Source organism: Acomys russatus, chromosome 27, assembly GCF_903995435.1.
Source record: "Acomys russatus chromosome 27, mAcoRus1.1, whole genome shotgun sequence".
NCBI lineage: Eukaryota > Metazoa > Chordata > Mammalia > Rodentia > Muridae > Acomys > Acomys russatus.
The window spans coordinates 13455213-13475744 of NC_067163.1; the positions used below are offsets into that span (position 1 = coordinate 13455213).

The 20532-nt window shown below is 43.2% G+C and overlaps 1 non-coding gene across 1 annotated transcript; it reads right to left on the reverse strand.

The window, feature by feature from the left end:
* Window positions 1-18914: 18914 nt before the first annotated feature.
* LOC127210385 (U6 spliceosomal RNA) lies at window positions 18915-19017 on the reverse strand. Its single transcript, XR_007833295.1, has one exon. It is a non-coding gene; the product is annotated as a U6 spliceosomal RNA (small nuclear RNA).
* Between the last annotated feature and the right edge of the window lie 1515 nt (window positions 19018-20532).

Here is a 20532-nt window from a genome sequence, read left to right on the forward strand (position 1 = left end):
TGGTTGTAGTGGTGGTGGTGGTGGTGGTGTGTGTGTGTGTGTGTGTGTGTGTGTGTGTTGGTATGAAATTATGTGACTGTTCTACATGGGTTTGGGGTGAAGTTAAACTGTTGCACTGTCCAGAACTCCCAGAGTCAGGAACTTCTAATTTAGAATGATCTTTTGGGAGAATTGCACGTTTAAACAAGTTTTCACAAATAAAGGTCATTTAATGATTTAATGACAGAAACAATAAGATACCACCAAAAATAATAATGATGGAAACTAAAAGTCAATGAGTGAGTTTGAAGAATAGGTTAAAAGATATACTTGAGGCTGGCCATAGTGGCGCATGCCTCTAATCCCAGCACTCGGGAGGCAGAGGCAGGTGGATCTTTGTGAGTTCAAGGTCTGCCTGGTCTACATAGTAAGTCCAGGACAGCCAGGTATACACACAGAGACACCCTGTCTTCAAAAACAAAAACAAACAAACAAACAAACAAAAAAATAGACTTGCCATAAATGTTGATAGCAGTTTCCTCTAAATCATCATGGGTTCTTTTTCTAGGCTGAGTAGGTGTGTGTGTGTGTGTGTGTGTGTGTGTGTGTGTGTGTGTGTGTGTGTGTATCCTCTATAACTTTCTGGAAAATTCCATCTTTGTGGCTATTCAGGCCAAGAAACATCCAACTAAATGTATCTCCTTTCAAGCTGGAGGACCTGAGCACCACTCTGCCAAGTGTGGCAGAAGGAACACCCCAGCTCATGTCAAACAGGGCAAACAGCCACACATTCTGAAGTTCCCAATGGCCAGTAGTTTCTACTCAGTGCCTGCCGATTACAGCCAACGGAAGCAGGAAGACTTGGATTTCTAAACTAAGAGCTTCTCTTTTTCCCCTGCAGCAATGAAGATTGAACACAGGACTCCTGTGAGGGAAGGTCTCTACCACTGAGCTACACCCTCTATCCCAGTTTTTAATTTTTGTTTAATTTTGAGGCAAGTCTCAGTAAGTTGCTCAGGGACTACCACTGCAAACAAAGCAAGCCTCAAACTTGTGATCCTCCTGCCTCAGTCTCTCAAGTAGCTGGGATTACAGGCCTGCACCATGAGATTCAATTTTTCTTTTATTGTTTAAAAGTTCTATACGTTTATATAACAAAACATGATAAAATACTCATCTCATTTCCCCTTGAACTCCTCCACCCACGTGCCTGTAATACTTCTTCCTCCTAACTTCATGTCTCCTCTTTTTATTAATCCACTAAGAACAATTAGGATGTCTACAAGTGTACAGAAACCACTCACTGGAGTTAGCCTTCAGTAAAGGAAGGGCCACATTGTTACATATTCATTTTCATATATATACATATATGTGTGCTTTTTTGGAAACTAATAAGTACTTGAATGTTTATGTCATAACTGGTATTAAAATCAAGGATACGAAAGGGAAGAGAGAGAATAAGAGAAAAGATGGAAAATATTATGAATAGAAATATACCCAAAAATCTTACCCAGAATTCAACACAGAGAGACAAAGGAGTGAAAACATATAGAAAACAGAAATAATAAATGAGAAAATGAAGAAATACAAAGCACAAGGGATGAAAATGGAAAATAATTATCAAATATCCAGTGGCATGAAAATTTCAGGGGTTGATAAAAGATTCAACTGCCCAGATTTGGGGATTAAATGAACCACCCAAGATAAATAACCCAAAATGCAGAAATGAACTACAAGTCACATCATTCTAAGGCTTGTTCAGTGCTGGAGAGATGGTTCCACTGGCAAAGCGCTAACTATGTAAACATGAGACCCTGAGTTCAGCTCCATGGCACCCATGGTAAAGGAAGTCAGAGGCAGGGCGTTCCCAGGGGCTCAATATCCAGCCAGTCATGCTGAGCCAGTGAGCTCCAGGCTCAGTAAAAGACCTTGCTCAAAAACAGGGCTGGAGAAGGGATGGAGGAGATCATCCAACTTTGACCTCTGACCTCCACTTGAATGTGTGAAGATATAGATGCTCACACACATACACAATACATATTCAGGAGAGAGAGAGAGGCAGAGAGAGAGAGAGAGAGAAAAAAACAGAGAGAGAGACAGAGACAAAGACAGAGAGAGACACACACACACACAGAAACAGACAGACAGACAGACAGACAGACAGACATAGAAAGACGGGAAATCTATATAAGAGTAGAGATTCTGCGCAGGCTAGAAGAGACCCTAAGCACGTGTGGTATGAGGAGCTGGCCGTCAATAAAGGAGGAGCCACACTGTGACACATTTTCCAGCATCAATGCCATTTTGCTATATTCTAATATATTATCTAAGCATCCTAAATATTAAGTTTTGCTCCTAAAAGTAGCAGCTCTGTATGCTACCATAATCAAGGTAACAGATGAGACTTAGGCTCTCCATTTGAAAGATGATTTTTGTTGTTGTTGTTATTGTTATTGAATATGAAAACCAAGGGATTTCATAGAGCACTGTGTGTTAAAGAGTCTAAGCAAACCTCTTCTGGATTTGCTAGCGCTTTCCTGTGACGCGGCGATGAGTCGGGTCTCTGGCAGCTGGACTGACGGAAGGAAACTGTTGGGTTAACAGGAGGGAGAGATGGATGACTGAAGACAATGTCTCTTGCGCGGGACTCCAGCAAAACCTGAACAAAGCAGGGGGGAACAGGTTAACAGAATCAAAGGTACATACTCCTGGAGCTGACTGAATGAGGCAGGGAGCGGGAGACGGGGAATTGTTCCAGAGCTGTAATTTACTAAAGAAGTTTTCTGGGAGTCCAGCGGTGTTGAAATCAGCTATGGCCTTGTAGGGAGTCCGTGGGAAAGAGACAGAGGGAAAATTAGCTTACACTTGATATGAAGCGCATACTCTGCGGTAGTCATAATAGCAAATTATATGCAAGTGGGGACATTTTTCAAAGAACTTCCTTTTCTCCCCTAATGAATATGTAGTGCTAGGTAACGTAATGTTCTCTTTGTTTTTTTGGTAAATAACCAACAGCCTCTGGTGCCTGTAATCTAGTGTTTTGCTGTCTATACTGGTGATTTAAGTTGAGGTTAAGATAAACATTACCACAATCCCTAGGAATTGCAAAATATTTTCCTCCAACACTTAGCTCCTTGTCTTTAGTATAATACAGGATCCAAGACATACCATGGGAGAGCCTGGGACTAGGACAAAGCCTTAGGGAGCCAATAAGCACCAGCACCAGATCAAAAGCCACAGCTGACTGTGGGGTGCAGGGCGGGGGAGGGCGGGGGAGTATGGGGGCTGGGTAATGGGAATCAAGGTAGGTCTAGCGATAGGGCTTGGCTCGGCAAGGCTTTGAGACAGCCACCACTGCCTCCCCGCCCTCACCCCTACCCCCATCCCTGAGAACCAAAGGCTGTAAAGTGCTAAGTCTCAGTGGAATCCTAAGAACACAGAGCCTGCAGATGGAGGAACCGCAGGGCGGGTGGGAAGCACTGCAGCCTGCCCTTGATTTCCTCCCTTTCCTGGTTAGCCTAGGGTCATAAGGAAGCAGTGAAAATACATTAAGGTGAGCATTCCAGTTACAGGGTGGAGTGAGCACAGTGATTGCAAGAGGCCTTTTAAAGGGGACCGAAACCCGACCGCTCTGCAGAGCAGACCCAGAGGGCCATCGGTTATACAGTTCAGTTACTCTCATATTTTTTTATTTCTTTTTAAAATATTTTATTTAGGTTTAATCTATGTGCATTGGTGTGAAAGTGTCAGATCTTGGAGTTACGGACAGTTGTGAGCTGCCATGTGGGTGCTGGGAATTGAACCCGGGTCCTTTGGAAGAGCAGGCAGTGCTCTTAACCACTGAGCCATCTCTCCAGCCCCAGTTACTCTCATTTAAGGAAAGGGGGACGAAAGAAGCGAAGGCAGAGTCAGTGCAAAGCAGAGGTCGAAAGAAGCAAAGGCAGAGTCAGTGCAAAGCAGAGGTCGAAAGAAGTGAAGGCAGAGTCAGTGCAAAGCAGAGGCCGATCACCAAGTCTCACACATCTGCATCTTACTGAGAGATGTGCTCCATCAAGGCTTGGAGCTGTAAGACTATTGACTAATGGGTGTGATTTAGCAACGATTTGAAGGTAAGAAGGTGAATTGCTTCCTCTTCAATTACACTTGGACATACACTTATATAGACAGTGATAAGAAATGGTCATCCCATGCCCACGTCTCAACTGCTTTAAAGTCTACCAGGTGGGAGTTTTTAAAGCAATTCCGATCCTTTCTCACAGTTCTGGAGGCTGTGGGATGTTTCATATGTTCCGCTGACACTTCAAGCATCAACTCTAATCACAAAAAACAAACAAAAACCGTACTCGCGGTCATGCGCAGTCTTATGCCAAGCCGACTATGCAATGTCTTAAATGTGAACTTGAAGAGATAAGAGTGGAAAGGGAGAGACCCGGGGAGGGAAGAGACCACAAAATTCTTCTCTCAAAAGTGGGCTGTGCCAACACCTCTCCTTACCCACAAACATTTTCAGCATTTAGCCCCATTGCTTTCTGGGTATATGGAGAAGGGGCACCCGGTGCCACTCACCTCGTGGCTTGGAAACAAGAGACCAGGGTCCCACCATCTGCTTTGGGGTATACACCCCCAGTGGCCTGAAGACATTTCGCTATAGCAGAATACAAAAATGGCTAAGAGCTAGCCAGTCCTGCAGGTCTGTAGAAGGAGCCTATGAAAATGTCCCCATGTCCACTTTCCAGCCATGCCTGACTTAAAGGGAGAAAGGGAAAATCCAAATTTTGACAGACTAGAATGTCTTCTACTTACAGTAATACATCTCTTCCAAATCAGCCTGAAATTCCACCCATCAGAGCCATTGAAACACAAGAAGATAAGTATTCAGAGAAAAGAAATCATTAAGAACAAACATGAGGCCAGGCAGGCAAGCCCTGTGCCACAACCCAGCCCAGTGAGTCTATTTTCTTACCCATAAGCTCTCAGCACTCACCCCAATTCTCACATGAATCTGAATCACACACCTAGTGATCAGGCCCTGTCCGAGGAGGCCAGCCCACGAGGAGCTAATTATTTTTTTTAAAGGGAGAAAAACATTAAACAAGTTCCAATGAATTTTCTATACAAATTAAATGGTTTAATTGGCATTAGGAGCTATAGAAACTGCCAGAAGGGTTTGCAAACCCGGCAGGGACGTGACTATACTCAATTGTGCATCTATCAGCAGCTGTCCAGCACAAACCACATGGGATTAGAGGGAGAGGTCAGTGAGGGCTTCTCAGTACACCTGGAAATCCTCAGAAAAACATTGTAACAGGAACGGCTCCTCCAAGTGTGCATCATCCTCTAAGCCAGCAGTTCTCAACCTGTGGGTTGTGACCCCTTTGGAGGTTGAATGACCCTTTCAGAGAGGGCCACCTAAGACCATCAAAAAACACAAATATTTAAATTACGATTCAAAACAGTAGCAAAATTACAGTTATGAATTAGCAACAAAAATAATTTTAGGGTTGGGGGTCGCCACAACATGGGGAACGGTATTAAAAGGCCATCGCATAGGAAGGCTGAGAACCACTGCTCTAAGCTAATTCCCATGGGTAAGAATTGATCTGATAAATGAGACACACTATATATTTGACTACAGCAAAGTTCTATCCAGAATCAACGCTGCTAAAATTCACCTTAAGATCCTTGGATCTGGGGCTGGAGAGATGGCTCAGAGGTTTAGAACAGTGACTGCTGTTCCAAAGGTCCTGAGTTCAATTCCCAGCAACCACATGTTGGCTCACAACCATCTATAACGAGATCCGATGCCCTCTTCGGGCCTGCGGGTATTGTACCTGCAGAACATTGTATACATAATAAATGAATAAATCTTTTTTAAAAATCCTAGGATGTGACAGCATCCAGGTGAATCTTGAGCAAGTGAGTACCCTGAACATTCTACCACACACACAGACACACACACACACACACACACACACACACACACGAAAAGGGGCAGTATTAGATTTGCTCACACAGTATAGTTCGGGTAGTCCAGCAATGGATGTCTTCACCGAGGCCAAGTGCTGCTTGTGAAGCTACTCAGTCCACAAGGCTGGGAGCCCTTGACATCCCAATATAGCACCAAAGAATTTGGTGGATTCCTAGAAAGCCACTGGCCTTTGATCTATATCGGAAGCCTGATAAAGTTGAGTTCTGAAATCATGGAAGGACTGCAGCAGCTACAGGACACGTCTATCTTGCCAGCAAGAGTGAAAGCAAGCAGGCAAAAACCAATGACAACAAACTGGTTTTTATTTTTTTAAGATTTATTTGTTTTTATGTATATGAGGTCTCTATCTGCACATGCATCTTTATGCCAGAAGAGGGTATAAATCACATTATAGATGGTTGTGAACCTCCATGTGGTTGTCGGGAATTGAACTCAGGACCTCTGGATGAGAAAATGGTACTCTTAACCGCTGAGCCACCTCTCGAACCCAGCTTTTTTTTTTTTCCTTATTCCTCCCGGAGGCACCACCCATATTTATGGTACGTCATCCCATTTCCAGTAACCCGGTCAAGCCTCACAAGCTTTCCCTTAGTTGACCCCAGAGTCAGTCAAGTGGACCACTGAGATTACCATCGTAGGTTTACTCCTTGTCAGCTTGACACCCAGCCACATCTTCTTACAACATGCTTGGGCTCCAAAGTCATAATTCTGCCCAATATAATGTAACTATACCATATGCGATGTAAATAGAGTATTTTCTGGGTTTTGTTTGTTTGTTTGTTTCAGGATAAGGTTTCTCTGTGTAGCCTTGGCTGTCCTGGACTCACTTTGTAGACCAGGCTGGCCTCAAACTCACAGCAATCCGCTTGCCTCTTCCTCCCATGTGCTGGGATTAAAGGCGTGCGCCGCCACCACCCAGCTAAACAGAGTATTTTCTTCTCAGAAGAGTAGCAAAGTCTTTTGCTTGGTCTTTTTGTATGCTATGACTTTAGTAACGTGTATGCACAACATCACCGAAAACATCTAAATTGATATTATGTTACATGACTGAGAAATAGAGGAAGTAAAACATAAATTTCTGCTTAATATATGTATCTATATATAAGCATATTCTTCTAAAGATTTTATTAATTTCATTTATTAATTTAGGGTTGGGGGTCGCCACAACATGGGGAACGGTATTAAAAGGCCATCGCATAGGAAGGCTGAGAACCGCTGCTCTAAGCTAATTCCCATGGGTAAGAATTGATCTGATAAATGAGACACACTATATATTTGACTACAGCAAAGTTCTATCCAGAATCAATGCTGCTAAAATTCACCTTAAGATTTTTTTTTTTAAATCATACTACCTCCATTTCCCCTTCCCTTAACTCCTCTAAGAGCCACTGCCCAGCCCAACCCCCTCACAACTTCATGTCTCCTCTCACTTATTTTATAACCCACTAACTCCAATTTGTGCTGCCTATATGCTCATGGATGTGGGACCACTCACTGGAACATGGCCAACCTACTTGAGCCAAACCCTTAAAAAAAAAAACAAAAAAAACCTATTTCTGCCCCGGCAGCCACCAGCCACTGTCTATGGCTCCTCTGGTAGGTGTGAAATGACTGGTTTGATCTTGTGTGGGTATAAGCCAGGCAAAGGCCATGAGTTCCTGAGCACAGAGGCCCTGTGTGGTCCAAAGACACTGTTTTGTTCCTGTCATCCCTGATTCTGCCCATCCTCTGCAGTAGTCCCTGAGCTGTGGGATAAGGTCCGTGATGCAGTGTCCCAGTTGTGGCCGAGCCCCCCCCCCCCCCCCGACTCTGAACTTTCACCAGGCATCGGTCTCTGCATTAACCTCTGTTCATTGCACAAAGGACCTGCTCTGATGAGCTCTGAGAGCGCTGCCCCAGTGTATGGGTAGAGACACACATTCAGAGGGCAGTTGGATACAGCACTCTACCATAGAGGCCAGAGTCAACACTCATCCCTGGTTGCATGGTTAAGACCATCTAGAGCTGAAGAGACTCTGGGCAGAAAGACAAAGTGTTATTGACCATTAAATAACCAGGGGCCAAAGATTCAGATCAAAACTTAATAAAATTAGGACGGGTATAATAGTAGATGGGACGACTTCGGCTCAGTTTCTCTCTACTCCCAGGATATTCCTCCTCCAGCCTTTCCCGCTAATCTTTCCCAGGGATGTTCTCCACTTTCTCCATTGGGGTTAGTGCATCTGGTTTTAGTTAAGGTGGTTGATCCATTTGGAATTGAGTTTTGTGCAGAATGATAAGTATGGATCCATTTGGATTCTTCTACATGTAGACATCTTCTTTGACCAGCACCGTTTGTTGTCTTTTTCCCCCAGTGTGTGTTTATAGCTTCTTTATAAAAAAAAAATCAGGTGTCCATTGGTGTGTGGGTTCATGTTTGGGTCTTAAATTCTATTCCATTGATTAATGTATCTGTTTTTGTGCCAATACCATACTTTTTTTTTTTTTAAACTACTATAGTTCTGTAGTATGGCTTGAAATCAGGGATAGTGATACCTCCTACAGTTCTGTTATTATTCAGGATTATTTTAGCTATCCTGAGATAGCTAAATGTACCCAGAAATAGGACATATCCTTACTGTTTTCGGGTGTGAAATACTACACCTAAGATGTCACTTTAGAAGGTCGTCAGTCATCACTCATTATTTTTTTCTCAATTTTTAATATCTTATTTATTTTATGTACATTGTACATTTGTGTTTTGCCTGCATGTTTGTCTGTGAGAGGGTGTCAGATCCTCTGGAACTGGAGTTACAGAAGTTGTGAGCTGCCATGTAGCTGATGGGAATTGAACTCAGGACCTCTGGAAGAGCAGCTGGTGCTCTTAACCACTGAGCCATCTCTCCAGTCCCCTTTCATTATTTCTTTTCCTTGAACAAATTATTAGATTAAGCTAATGTTATTTATGAAACACATTATGAGATATGAAGAGAAAAATTCAAGTTTCTACAATTCAGTATCCTGTGGAGATCAGGGCTGAAAACAGAGTTCATAAGACTATTAAACCACAAATACAGCCCGTTGCTTGAGTCATTTCATCACATTTTTATTCCTTATCTTTGCTCCACAACATCAACATATATCCCAGGAGTGTTGTTTGCCATGTTGCAAATACAGCTTTCTTAAGGGGGGAGGGGGGTACCAGTGCTTCCTTGTTGAGGTTGGTGCAGCATATTGTGGGTATTTGAATTGGAAATAGTTACTTAGCATATTAGTTACTTTTCTGTTGCTCTGATAAAACACCATGGCCAAAAACAAACTTGAGGGAAAAGAGAGTTTGTGTTAGCACAGGGTTCCAGCGAGAGAGGCCACAGCAGGAGGAGAGGGTGCGGAACGGGGGCAAGCAGGAAGCGCACTGAATAGTAAGTGGGGTGACGCTATCAGCCCTCCAAGTCTATCTCCAGTGGCTTTCTCCAGCAAGGCTGTACCTCCAAAAGATTCCATAACCTCCACCCCCCAAGCACGTGAGCCTATGGGGGACACTTCTCATTCAAGCCACAATACTTGGGAACCAGAAAAACAAATTTGGATTATTTATCATTTAGTACCCATTGTAGACATTTAAAAAGGTCATTTATGGAATCGAAAGGCTCTGCAAAGAAATAAATGGTATGTACAGAGATCATTAAATAAAGCATGGATGCAAAATCACAACTCTTACCTCAAAGAGGATAAGACATTTTTTTTCTGGAGTCAAATATGAGTGACCATGGCCAGAGAACACAAATTCACATTACCCCAAATTGTATGTTCAATGTGGAAGCAGTTTCACAAAAAAATTTATAGTAATGGAACAAAGAAAATCATGAATCCATGGGCGGAAACAGTATGTAGCCAGGATGAAGGAAAGCGGGGAGCCCTCTGCTGTAGTCCTCAGTGTGACCTGGTGACACTCTTAGCCTTTTGCTTGGTTGGAGAGTAATTCTCTGTACATCCCAAAGGATTTACTTAATGGTCACAAAGATGTTAGGGCAGGTACAGAAGAGGGCAGTAAATGGTCATTAAGAGGGATAAGGTTGCCCCAAGAAAATTTGTCTTCGGACTTGCAGCATCCCAAACTTCAATAAAACTTTAACCAGCCAACCCACCTAGCAGAATGCTCAGTGGGAAGTTCAGGCTCCTTCGGGCAACGTTTGTTCACCAAGGCAAGGACAAATGTGGGGCCGTAGAGCTCATCAAGGACGCGGAGGCTGTAGAGGTTAGGTAGAGGGGACCTACCTAGCACACTAAGAGAAGGTGAGAGGCAGCCCTAGAAAGGACGCATACTGCTCTGTGTCACTGAAGATTCGCTTAGCGGCTGGTCAGACAAAGCAAGGAAGTGTGGCCGCCAGAGGAGGGTGTCTTGGTTTTGTGGAGGCGAGGAAGAGCCTGAGGACTGTGTGTCAGCGCTCTAACTTCCTGCCTGGATGGAATAAAGGAGTTAAGTGGAGGAAATGGAGAGATCAGACTCAAACGCCTTCCCTGCTATCTGGAGAGCTGAGCTTCTTCCTGTGGGTGAAGAGGAGCCAGTGACACATGGGTTGCCCTGAGGCAGCTCAAGGCGAGAGAACTCAGGGTAATGAGCAACACGGGAGGAAGCAAAGGCATGTGGGGGGCAAGGGTGGGGGGTAGGGTGCGGGGGGTGGGGGGGGAGAGGGGAGAATAAAGAAGAGAAAAGACAAGTATTCTTGAGGGTGCCAGGAAGGGCTGACGTCAGGTAGCCAGTGCTGTCTTTGAACAGACAGTAAACAGGAAGCACAGAGCTGAGGGCTGTTGAGCCTGAGATGCCTGAGGGGTTGCCAGTGGGACTCCCCAAAATGTCTGTGTGGTGGGGAGGAGAGATCCAGGTTAGTGATTTGATCTAGGAAAAACGCACAGGGAGGAGGTAAACGGTGCTCAAAATCAGGTGGCATTCCACAGGAGGGCATGGGACACCAGGATGAGTTCCCACAGTGACTCAGCTGTAGAGCATCAGCACACGAAAGGCTTGCCTGGCACAGACTCCCCGATCTTTTTTTTTTTTTTTTTTTAAATGAACTGTGAACCTAACATTTGTGGAAAACATTACACAATTTCTACAGTTTGCGGGCAGATGGCCTCATCCACACTGTACTTGTAAGTGTAGGCCCTTAAGAACTAGATTACAGCTTGCGAAAGCTGTTGACTGCTTATTGGAAAACCAAGGGACAGCCAGCACTGCCTTGTATCTGCAGCCTCTGTGCATTTGTAGCGGGAGTAATGAGTTTTTCTTTGAACTGCCTTCTTGGGGTATAATTTCCTCTGATGAGTACCTACAAGGTCTGTGCTTCACATAAAACATGATTTGACTTTTTCACTTGGCTTTTCCCATGAACTTGGCCCTTTCTGTTGGATGGAGACAACAGCCTTCTCTCACATCTCTCGTGGATTCTTTTCAAATCCTCAAATATTTTTGACCTTTTGACAATAATCACATCTTTCAGCCTTTGAGGTTTTGTTTTGTTTTTTTCAATCCCTGAGATCAAATTCTTGTACCCCGGGGAAAATGATAGCTTCAACAATTAGCATTTCCCAAGACATTTTACCGAATACTCTCATTTTCAAAGCTCTTTTGTATATAATCATTTTGGCACGTCTTTATGTGAAAATGCATTATCCACTTTTACTGATGAGAAATTAAAGTGCATTTAATGTACTTTAGGCTGGAGCTGGAACCTAAAGCTTAAAACATTCTTCATGTGGATCAGATAGAGGGAACATACCTAACCCAGTAAGGTCGTGGCCTTTTGTCCCAGCCTTAGCTACAATTGACCGGTGGCAGGTGGAATATAATAACAAGGAAGTTCCGGCTGTTTTGTTTTGTGTGAATGAAACAAATTCTTCATGGTAGAATGAAGCCTCATGTCTTGCATCCAGTTGGACTCCCTCCCTCTCTCTCTCTCTCTCTCTCTCTCTCTCTCTCTCTCTCTCTCTCTCTCTCTGGTGTCTGTAATGTGTTTGGGGTATGTCACCAAACGTCTTCTTAAAGGTCAACTTATCAGTTCTCTAGACACGTGAGGCCACTGTGAAACCCTCCACAATTTCTCTTCTAACAAAATCAAATCCTGTGAGAAGTTTTGAGGCATGAAATGACACAGTTCACGGCCATATGTTTATCACAGTAAGTATGGGTTTAGACAAAGTCAGCAAAGGGCTAGAGACTAGACAAAGACAGAAATTCTGATCACAGTTCACCAAGAGTTACACTGTATTTCAGTTCTTTCATCTATAAAATATAGAAGCAAATTAATATTTCTCATACTGGAGATATTGCCATAGTCTTGGAAACTATGAATGTTCTCTCCAGGGTCCAGGGAACATTTCAGAAGAGGCAGTGGAAAGACTATAAATAAGAGAGGATAAAGAAGAGTGATATGAAATGCCGTCTTCCAGATATGACGTGGCTATTGCAGCCACGAACACACAGCAGCCTATGACTGTATGAGAGTTACATATGCGTGTAGTTTGGGCTGAGTTCTCAACAGTCACACATCCTTTACATGCTGACCAGCTATGAGGCTATTCACTGTCACCCAGTGCAGAATGAGGCTTCTCTAACCAACGCTAAAAGAATGAGTCTATGGATAAAAGCATAAATATTGAGAAGGCAGCTAAACTCCGTGTCCGTTTAACAAAACACCAATAAATAACAGGATCCCTCTGGGGCTGTTACTTCCTCAACTGTGGCTTTTGGCTAGATTTACAGTACTAGGCAGGCATTCTTTCCCATGGGGCAGCTCTGAGATGCAATCAGAAAACAGTTGATCATCCCTCCAATACCTCTGCTCCCACTATGCCAGTGGTTTCATCTCACCTGGCAGGTAGGTACTGCACCGTCTACATCTGGGTCCACATCTGGGTAGAACCTTTGACAGCTTTCTCCTCTGGCTCCTATATAACACTTTCTGGCATTGTGACCATTAGTGAGTGAGAGCACAGATACATCTTGTTTTCTGTGTCCTTTGTTCAAAGTGTGTGGTAACTTCAGCAACAGTGTCTTACTATCCAGTTCTGGTGAGAGACCAAGTACAATGACAACAGCCAGGATTTGGGAGCCTCTGTGGTCTGCCTGGCCAACAAACATATAGGGAAACATGGGATTTTTTTCATTTAAAAATCCTTTGGCTTCTTGGAGAAGCATTGTCCAACCACCCAGGATACCTCTGTTCAAACTCCTTTTTATTATTATATTTTTAAAGCTAGCTTATACAATAGAGTATTTCTGTATGACTGTTGCATACATCTTTAGGTTTGTTTCATCCTTTCCACCAGCCCCCCACCTTCACCCACTTTATCAGATAGCTTTTACATCGACTTGACACAAGTTAGAGTCATCTGAGAAGAGGGACTTTCAATGAAGAAAATGCCTGCATAGGACCAGGCTGTAGGCAGACCTGTTAAAGACTTTCTTAATTAGTGATAGAAGGGAGAGAGCTCAGGCTATTACGGTTGGGAACAGCCTTGGGCTGGTGGTGCTGGGTTCTATAAGAAAGCAGGCTGAGCAGCCATGAGGAGCAAGCCAGTAAGCAGCACCCCTCCATGGCCTCTGCATCAGCTCCTGCCTCCAGACTCATACTCTGTTTCAGGCCCTGTCCTGACAGAAGAGCACATATTATAATCCCTCGTACACTAAATACCAGTTTTAGTAGCTGGAGGACATTTGCAGCAACAGCCTCTGTTCTCTCTCTCTCTCTCTCTCTCTCTCTCTCTCTCTCTCTCTCTCTCTCTCTCTCTCTCGTCTCTCTCTCTCTCTCTCTTTCTCTCTCTCTCTCTGTCTCTGTCTCTGTCTCTGTCTCTCTCTCTCTCTGTCTCTCTCTCTCAGACCTCTAGCAAGTAGCATACAATATGTCCACGGTTCTTTGGCTTAGGAATACGTCATTGTTGGGGCTCGGATCTGTAAGTCAGTGGCAGAGCCCTGTCTAGTGGACACAAAGCCCTGGGTTCTATTCCCAGCACTGGGAGTGGGAGGCTGCCTAGAATACTCTATTACCAAATGCACACAAATCCTCTACACCATCCCCTTTATGAAATCCACTTGGAGATTAAAAAATTCTGGCCAAGAGAACATTTGTCTAGGTTGTGCTGAGGTTTTTCGCGGATTAATGAGACCTTCTTGTGTGTTGATGACAACGTCCATTAAACCCAAGACACTGTGTCTAGAAACACAAGATGCTGGAACTGAGCAAAAGCAAGGAGAAAAGCGGAGGGAGAAAGAAAAGTGAGAAAACTAGTAGTAATAAAAAAAAAAAAAAAGTCTTACTGAGAGTGGTAGCTTAGGCCTTTAATTCCAGCACTCAGGGGGCAGAGGCAGACAGATCTCTGTGAGTTTCAGGATAGCTTGATCTGCATAGTGAGTTCCAGGCCAGCCAAGGCTACAGGGAAGAAGCCTGTATTTTAGAAAATGATTTTTTTTTTTTTTTGAGATGGGGTTTCTCTATGTTATCTTGGCTGTCCTGGACTCACTTTTTAGGCCAAGCTGGCCTCAAACATTAATTCTGAGAATATGATAATAGTAAAATGATTTTATTTTTATTCTTTTACTATTATCATATTCTCAGAGTTAGTGTTGCCCCAGCATGGGGAGATGTGGGAAGAGAATGGTGTGCCAGTTAACATTCAGTTCCCAATGAGAGTCAACACACAGTTCCCAAAAGCTAATTTAACAGAAGACAGGAGTTGACATGTACTTAACTGAATAGCTACTTCTATAAACGGGCGAGCGTCATGTCTCAGAAATCACAAGGACTGCGTAGGTAGCCAGAGACTGACTGTGCTCCACCACCCAGTGTGGGCACAGCAGTAACGGTGCCCACTAGCTGGACCGTTCAGTGAGTTTCCCAAGAGGAAGCAGGCTCACCTCCAAGGCTCCTCACTTCAGTGCACCCTTGCCTCAAACACATTCGAAACTCCTCTAAATGAGAAAATCAGAATTACTTGGCAAAAAGCATCGAGGCATAAGTTTATTGTAAAAAACTCAAAAAATGGGGCTGGAGAGATGCCTCAGAGGTTAAGAGCACTGGCTGCTCTTCCAAAGGTCCTGAGCTCAATTCCCAGCAACCACATGGTGGCTCACACCCATCTGTAATGAGATCTAGTGCCTCTGTACATGCAGACAGGACACTGTATACAGAATAAATAAATAAATCTTTTTTAAAAAACTAAAAAAATATAAGACACATTTTACAAATTACTCACAATCTCATAAAAAGTTGTAACTAAACTGGTCAGGAGTGGTGGTACATGCCTTTAATCCCAGCACTCTTAAGGCAGAGGCAGGTGGATCGCTGTGAGTTCAAGGCCAGCCTGGTCTACAAAGGAGTCCTGGACAGCCAAGGCTACACAGAGAAACCCTGTCTCGAAAAACCAAGGGGGGGAAAAAAGAGTAATTAAGCTTTAAGCTTTCATAATAGCCATTCAAACTATAACTCTAGACCACCAAATGCCGTCAAGATTTGGCCTGTCAGACAAGATCAAAGGTAACCAGTCCATTCTTAAACCTCTCTTCTGCTTGGTTTGCTCATCAAATGATACCCTTGCTTTTTATACTTCAGAGCTCTAAACACTGTTTCATCGCACAGCACAGAAATCAGAAACTGCAGCACAGGCGAGAAAGAATCCTGTGAGTACAAAAGAGGAAGCCCTCAACTGGATTACACTTGTGATCCTTTTACACAACTGGATTACACTTGTGATCCTTTTACACAACTGGATTACACTTGTGATCCTTTTACACAACTGGATTACACTTGTGATCCTTTTATACAACTGGATTACACTTGTGATCCTTTTACACAACTGGATTACACTTGTGATCCTTTTACACAACTGGATTACACTTGTGATCCATTCTGCCCTGCTCACATATGAACAGGAAATATCCACATGGCATTTTGCATTCTGTTTTATTCTATGTTTATCATTTATCCGCATCTATCTGGGCATGCGTTTAGTTTATAAATCAAGCTACCATCTCCCCATTACACAGTTTCAACTCTATATTGCCATCAGTTGTGTTCTACCCCTATCAGTGATCTATTTAGAGTTTGGTTTTTTTTTTTTTTTAATTTCTCAATGTTTTATTTGTCCTTAGGAAAAAACCAAACTAATGTCTCAGGGAACCTTCCATAACTTGCCTCTCCACTCAAGTGCCCTCTTCTGCCTCTGGGTACTGAGCTTCTAACACATATGCCGATACACACTACAAGAATGCTCTCCAGAACAGAAGATGCACCAACCTTCTAGGGCGCTTTTAATCTACCACGCCCCGCCAAAGCTCCTGTGTTGAAAGCTTGGTCCTCAGCTGGTGGATCTAGTCCAAGGGAGTTGGATTGTGACCACACATTACCAGCAGATTAATTACAACCGAATGGACCATTAGAACTAGGATTGAGTTAGAATAAAGCAAGTAACTAGAGATGTGCCCGTGAAAAATGCATCTTGCCCCTCATCTCCCCATCTGCTTCCTACCCACCAGAGAGGTAAAGAAGCTTTCCGCCACTATTCTCTTCCACCACGGTGCACTTCCTGGCCCAGAACAGAGGCCCAGAAAATACAAGGCCAGTGACCATGGATGGAAACCTCAAAAACCACAGCCCAAACAAATCTTTCCTTCTTTAAGCTGTTTTTCTCAAGTATTTTGTCATAGCTACAAAAGGCCAACAGGCATACACTCCCATTCCAGAGGAGAGGCCTGTACCCATGTTCCCACTTGGGACCATTCAGCTCACTGATTTTTGTTCTAACTGGTATAAATAAATAGATTACAGAAGAGATTTATGATCTCAGATACTTAATGCTTTGGCTACTTGTCCATAATGTTTGCCTTAGATCAGGAAGTTTGGATATCACAAGCATTTTCCTCTTTGACCTCTTAGTTGTATGTTTGCCCACTTTATCCTGCATTGATGAGAAATCCCATTTTGATATAAGCAGATTAATCCATTTTTGACTAATGTGTGTACTTTGTGAGATTTACTATTCCTTATTCCAGAATGTTCTGTTGTCTCCTCTATGAAATTAGCCATCGTCTTCCCTAGGAGATTGGGAAGTCGTCTGAGGAGGCACAACAAGAGCTGGTGGGGAAGGGCGGGGGGGGGGGGAGTTGTCCTCCTTTTGGCTCTTGCCAACTTCCAATCCTTGCTTCAGATTTCTCTCAGGCCCAGAATTTCCCAAGACACATCAGTGTTCTCCTGTTTAGAGATGGCTTGGGTAGGTTGATGTTCCTTATAAGCAAAGTACAAAGTAGCTTGACAATACTGGTTTTTTTTTTTTTTTTCCTTCGAGACAGGGTTTTTCTCTGTGTAGCCTTGGCCATCCTGTACTCACGTTGTAGACCAGGGCTGGCCTCGACTCACAGCGATGCGCCTGCCTCTGCCTCCCGAGTGCTGGGATTAAAGGCGTGTGCCACTATGCCTGGCTAAAGCACTTCAGAACTTTTTTAAAAAATTTATTTATTTATTATCGTGTATACAGTGCTCTCTTGCATGTACTCCTGCAAGCCAGAAGAGGGCACCATATCACATTACAGATGGTTATGAGCCACCATGTGGTTGCTGGGAATTGACCTCAGGACCTTTGGAAGAGCAGGCGGGGCTCTTAACCACTGAGCCATCTCTCCAGCCCCCCGGCCTGTGTTATATATATATATATATATATATATATATATATATATAAGCCAGTTTTCCCAGGAAACACTAATTTGTTCAACACATTCTTATTTTAGAAAAGGCTCTATTTTAGCTTTATTAATAGCTACACAGAAGTGGTCTCACAAAGTCAACTTTGAGGGTGCTGGAGTTTGAATCCAAGGTATTGAAGATGCTAACGCGTTCTGTTGAGCAGCGTCCTCTCCACCCTTTCAGAATGGGAGTGTTTATTCTGTGCTGTCTTATGTTGGAAGCATGTAATTTGCTTTTGCTTTTACAGAGGAAAAAGATTGCCTTGAGTCAGAGAACACTTTGGACTTAAACTTGTAAGCGGTGTGGAAACTGCAGGGCATGGGAACTTTTGAAGTCAGACTAAATGCGTTTGGCATTTGATGTGACTACGGCCTGTGGGGTGCAGGAAGTGGACTATGGTGGTGAGAGAGAACGGCCTCTATAGCTCATATGTTTGAAATGTTTGGTCCCCAGTTGGCGGACTGTTTAGGAAGAGTTATGGTCTTGTTGGAAGAAGTGTGTCACCGCGGATGGGCTTTGAGCTTTCAAAAGGCCGGGTCAGATCCTCTTTCTCTGTCTCCCTTTTTGTCTTCTGTTTATGGATCAGATGTAAGCTCTCGGCTACGGCCACGCTTTCCATCGCAGATTTACCTTCTGAAACTGTAAGCCAGCCCTTAATTAAACACTTTAGTTCATAAAGTGTCTTTGTCATGGTGTTTTTCATAGCAACAGAGAAGTAAGACGGGTCCGTTTGCTTGAAATACCCTTTTTGCCAGGTGTGGTGGTACACACCTTTAATCCTAGCACTGGGGAGGCAGTGGACGGTGGATCACTGTGAGTTCGAGGCCAGTCTGGTCTACAAAGTGAGTCCAAGACAGCCAAAGCTACACCCTTGTCTCAAAAAACCAACCAACCAACCAACCAAAAAACTCTTTCTATCCTTTTGCTGAGGTAATGTCTATTAGTAATCGTGAGGTGCGTTTCTTGAATGTATTTCTAATACAATATGCTAGACTTTTTATTGGCACAATGAGATGATTAATATTGAAAGCTACCAAAGAAGTGTTGATTTAAAAAAACTAATTCATTATATTCAGATTACATCCCAGTTGTTATCCCCTCGCTTGTATCTTCCCATTCCTACCCTCCCTCCCTCTTTCACCCTACTCCCCTCCCCTAGAGACAGAAGGTGACCCCCTCCCCCACTACAGGATCATAGTCTATCAGGTCTCATCCGGATAGCCTGCTTCCCCCAAAATATGGACCACACAAATTTGTGTGTCATCCTTGTGCAGGGCCGTGTTAATCTTCTCTGTATTTTTCCAATTTTGGTATATGTGCTGGCAAAGCGAGCACGAACAGTGTTGATTGATTCTTGTGTTTTGTTATGATGTGGTGTCCCCTTTGGATTTATTGGTCTGAGATTACTTACTGTGTGTTTCCCTGGGTGTGGCTAACCTCTTTAGACTGAAATTTTTCTTCTAGTGCCTTCTGTAGAACTTGATTGGTATAGATACTGATTATATTTGGCTTTCTCATGGAATGTTTTTCCCCCATCTGTTATGATTGATAGTTTTTCTGGGTATAGTAGTCTAGGCTAGCTTCTGTGGTATCTCAGTTTGTAGAATGTCAGACCAGACCCTTCTGGTTTTCAGTCTCCACTGAGAAGTCAGGTGTTATCTAATGAGGCTACCTATATATATTACTTGGTCTCTTTTTCCTTACAGCTTTTTTTTTTTTTTCCCGAGACAGGGTTTCTCTGTGTAGCCTTGTCTGTACTGAACTCACTTTGTAGACCAGACTGGCCTTAAACTCACAGTGATCCACCTGCCTCTACCTCCCGAGTGCTGGGACTAAAGGCATGCACCACCATGCCCTTACAGCTTGTAATAGCCTTTCTTTATTCTGTATATTTAGTGTTTTATTTTGTGTTATGGGAAATTTCTTTTCTGGTCTTATGTATTTGATGTTCTGTACACTTCTTGTGCCTTAATAGGCACTTCTTTCTTCAGGTTGGGAAATTTTTCTTCTGTGACTTTACTTTAAATATTTTCTGTACCTTTGACCTCCCTCCCCCCCTCTATTCCTGTTATCTGTAGATTTGGTCTTTTCATAGTGTCCTAGATTTCCTGTAAAGTTTTGTGTCTGGATTATTTAATTTAACATTTTCTTTGACTAAGCTATCAAGTTCATCAATACCTGATTCCCTTTTCCATGTTTTATAATCTGTTTACAAAGCTTCTTACCTCTGGTGTTATTCTTTGCCATCCTAAATTTTTATCTCCAGTTTTGTCAGTTTGTTTTTTCTTTAGTGATTATTATGCTGGTTAGAATCCCTAAAGGAGGGAGTTTCAATTGAGAAAATGCCTCTATAAGACTGAGTTGCAGGCAGGCCTCTATGGCATCTTAATTAGTAGTTGGTGTGGAGTTCCCAGCCCCTTGTGGGTGGTGCCATCCTTCAGTTGGTGGTCCTGGTCTATAAGAAAGTAAGTTGGCCAAGCCATGAGAAACAAGCTAGTAAGCAGCACCCCTCCATGGCCTCCAGGTTTCTGCTGTTTGAGTTTCTGACTTGACTTCTCTCAATGGAGTGCTATGTAAGCCAAATCCCTTTCTCCTCAAGCTGCTTTCATCATAGTGTTTCATCATAGCAACAGAAACCCTAAGACAATGACTCTATTTCTACTTTTGTGTCTTGAACTGTTTTCATTACTTCACTCGACTATTTCTTTTTATTTTCATAGTCTATACTGAGGGATTCATTCACGTCTTCTTTAAGGTTCTTGCAGGCATAAGGTTATTGTGTAGTTTAAATCCTGATTTCTGTCTTGATTTTGTGTGAACGCTGTTCCCCAATTGTTCCTGGCGTGCCAA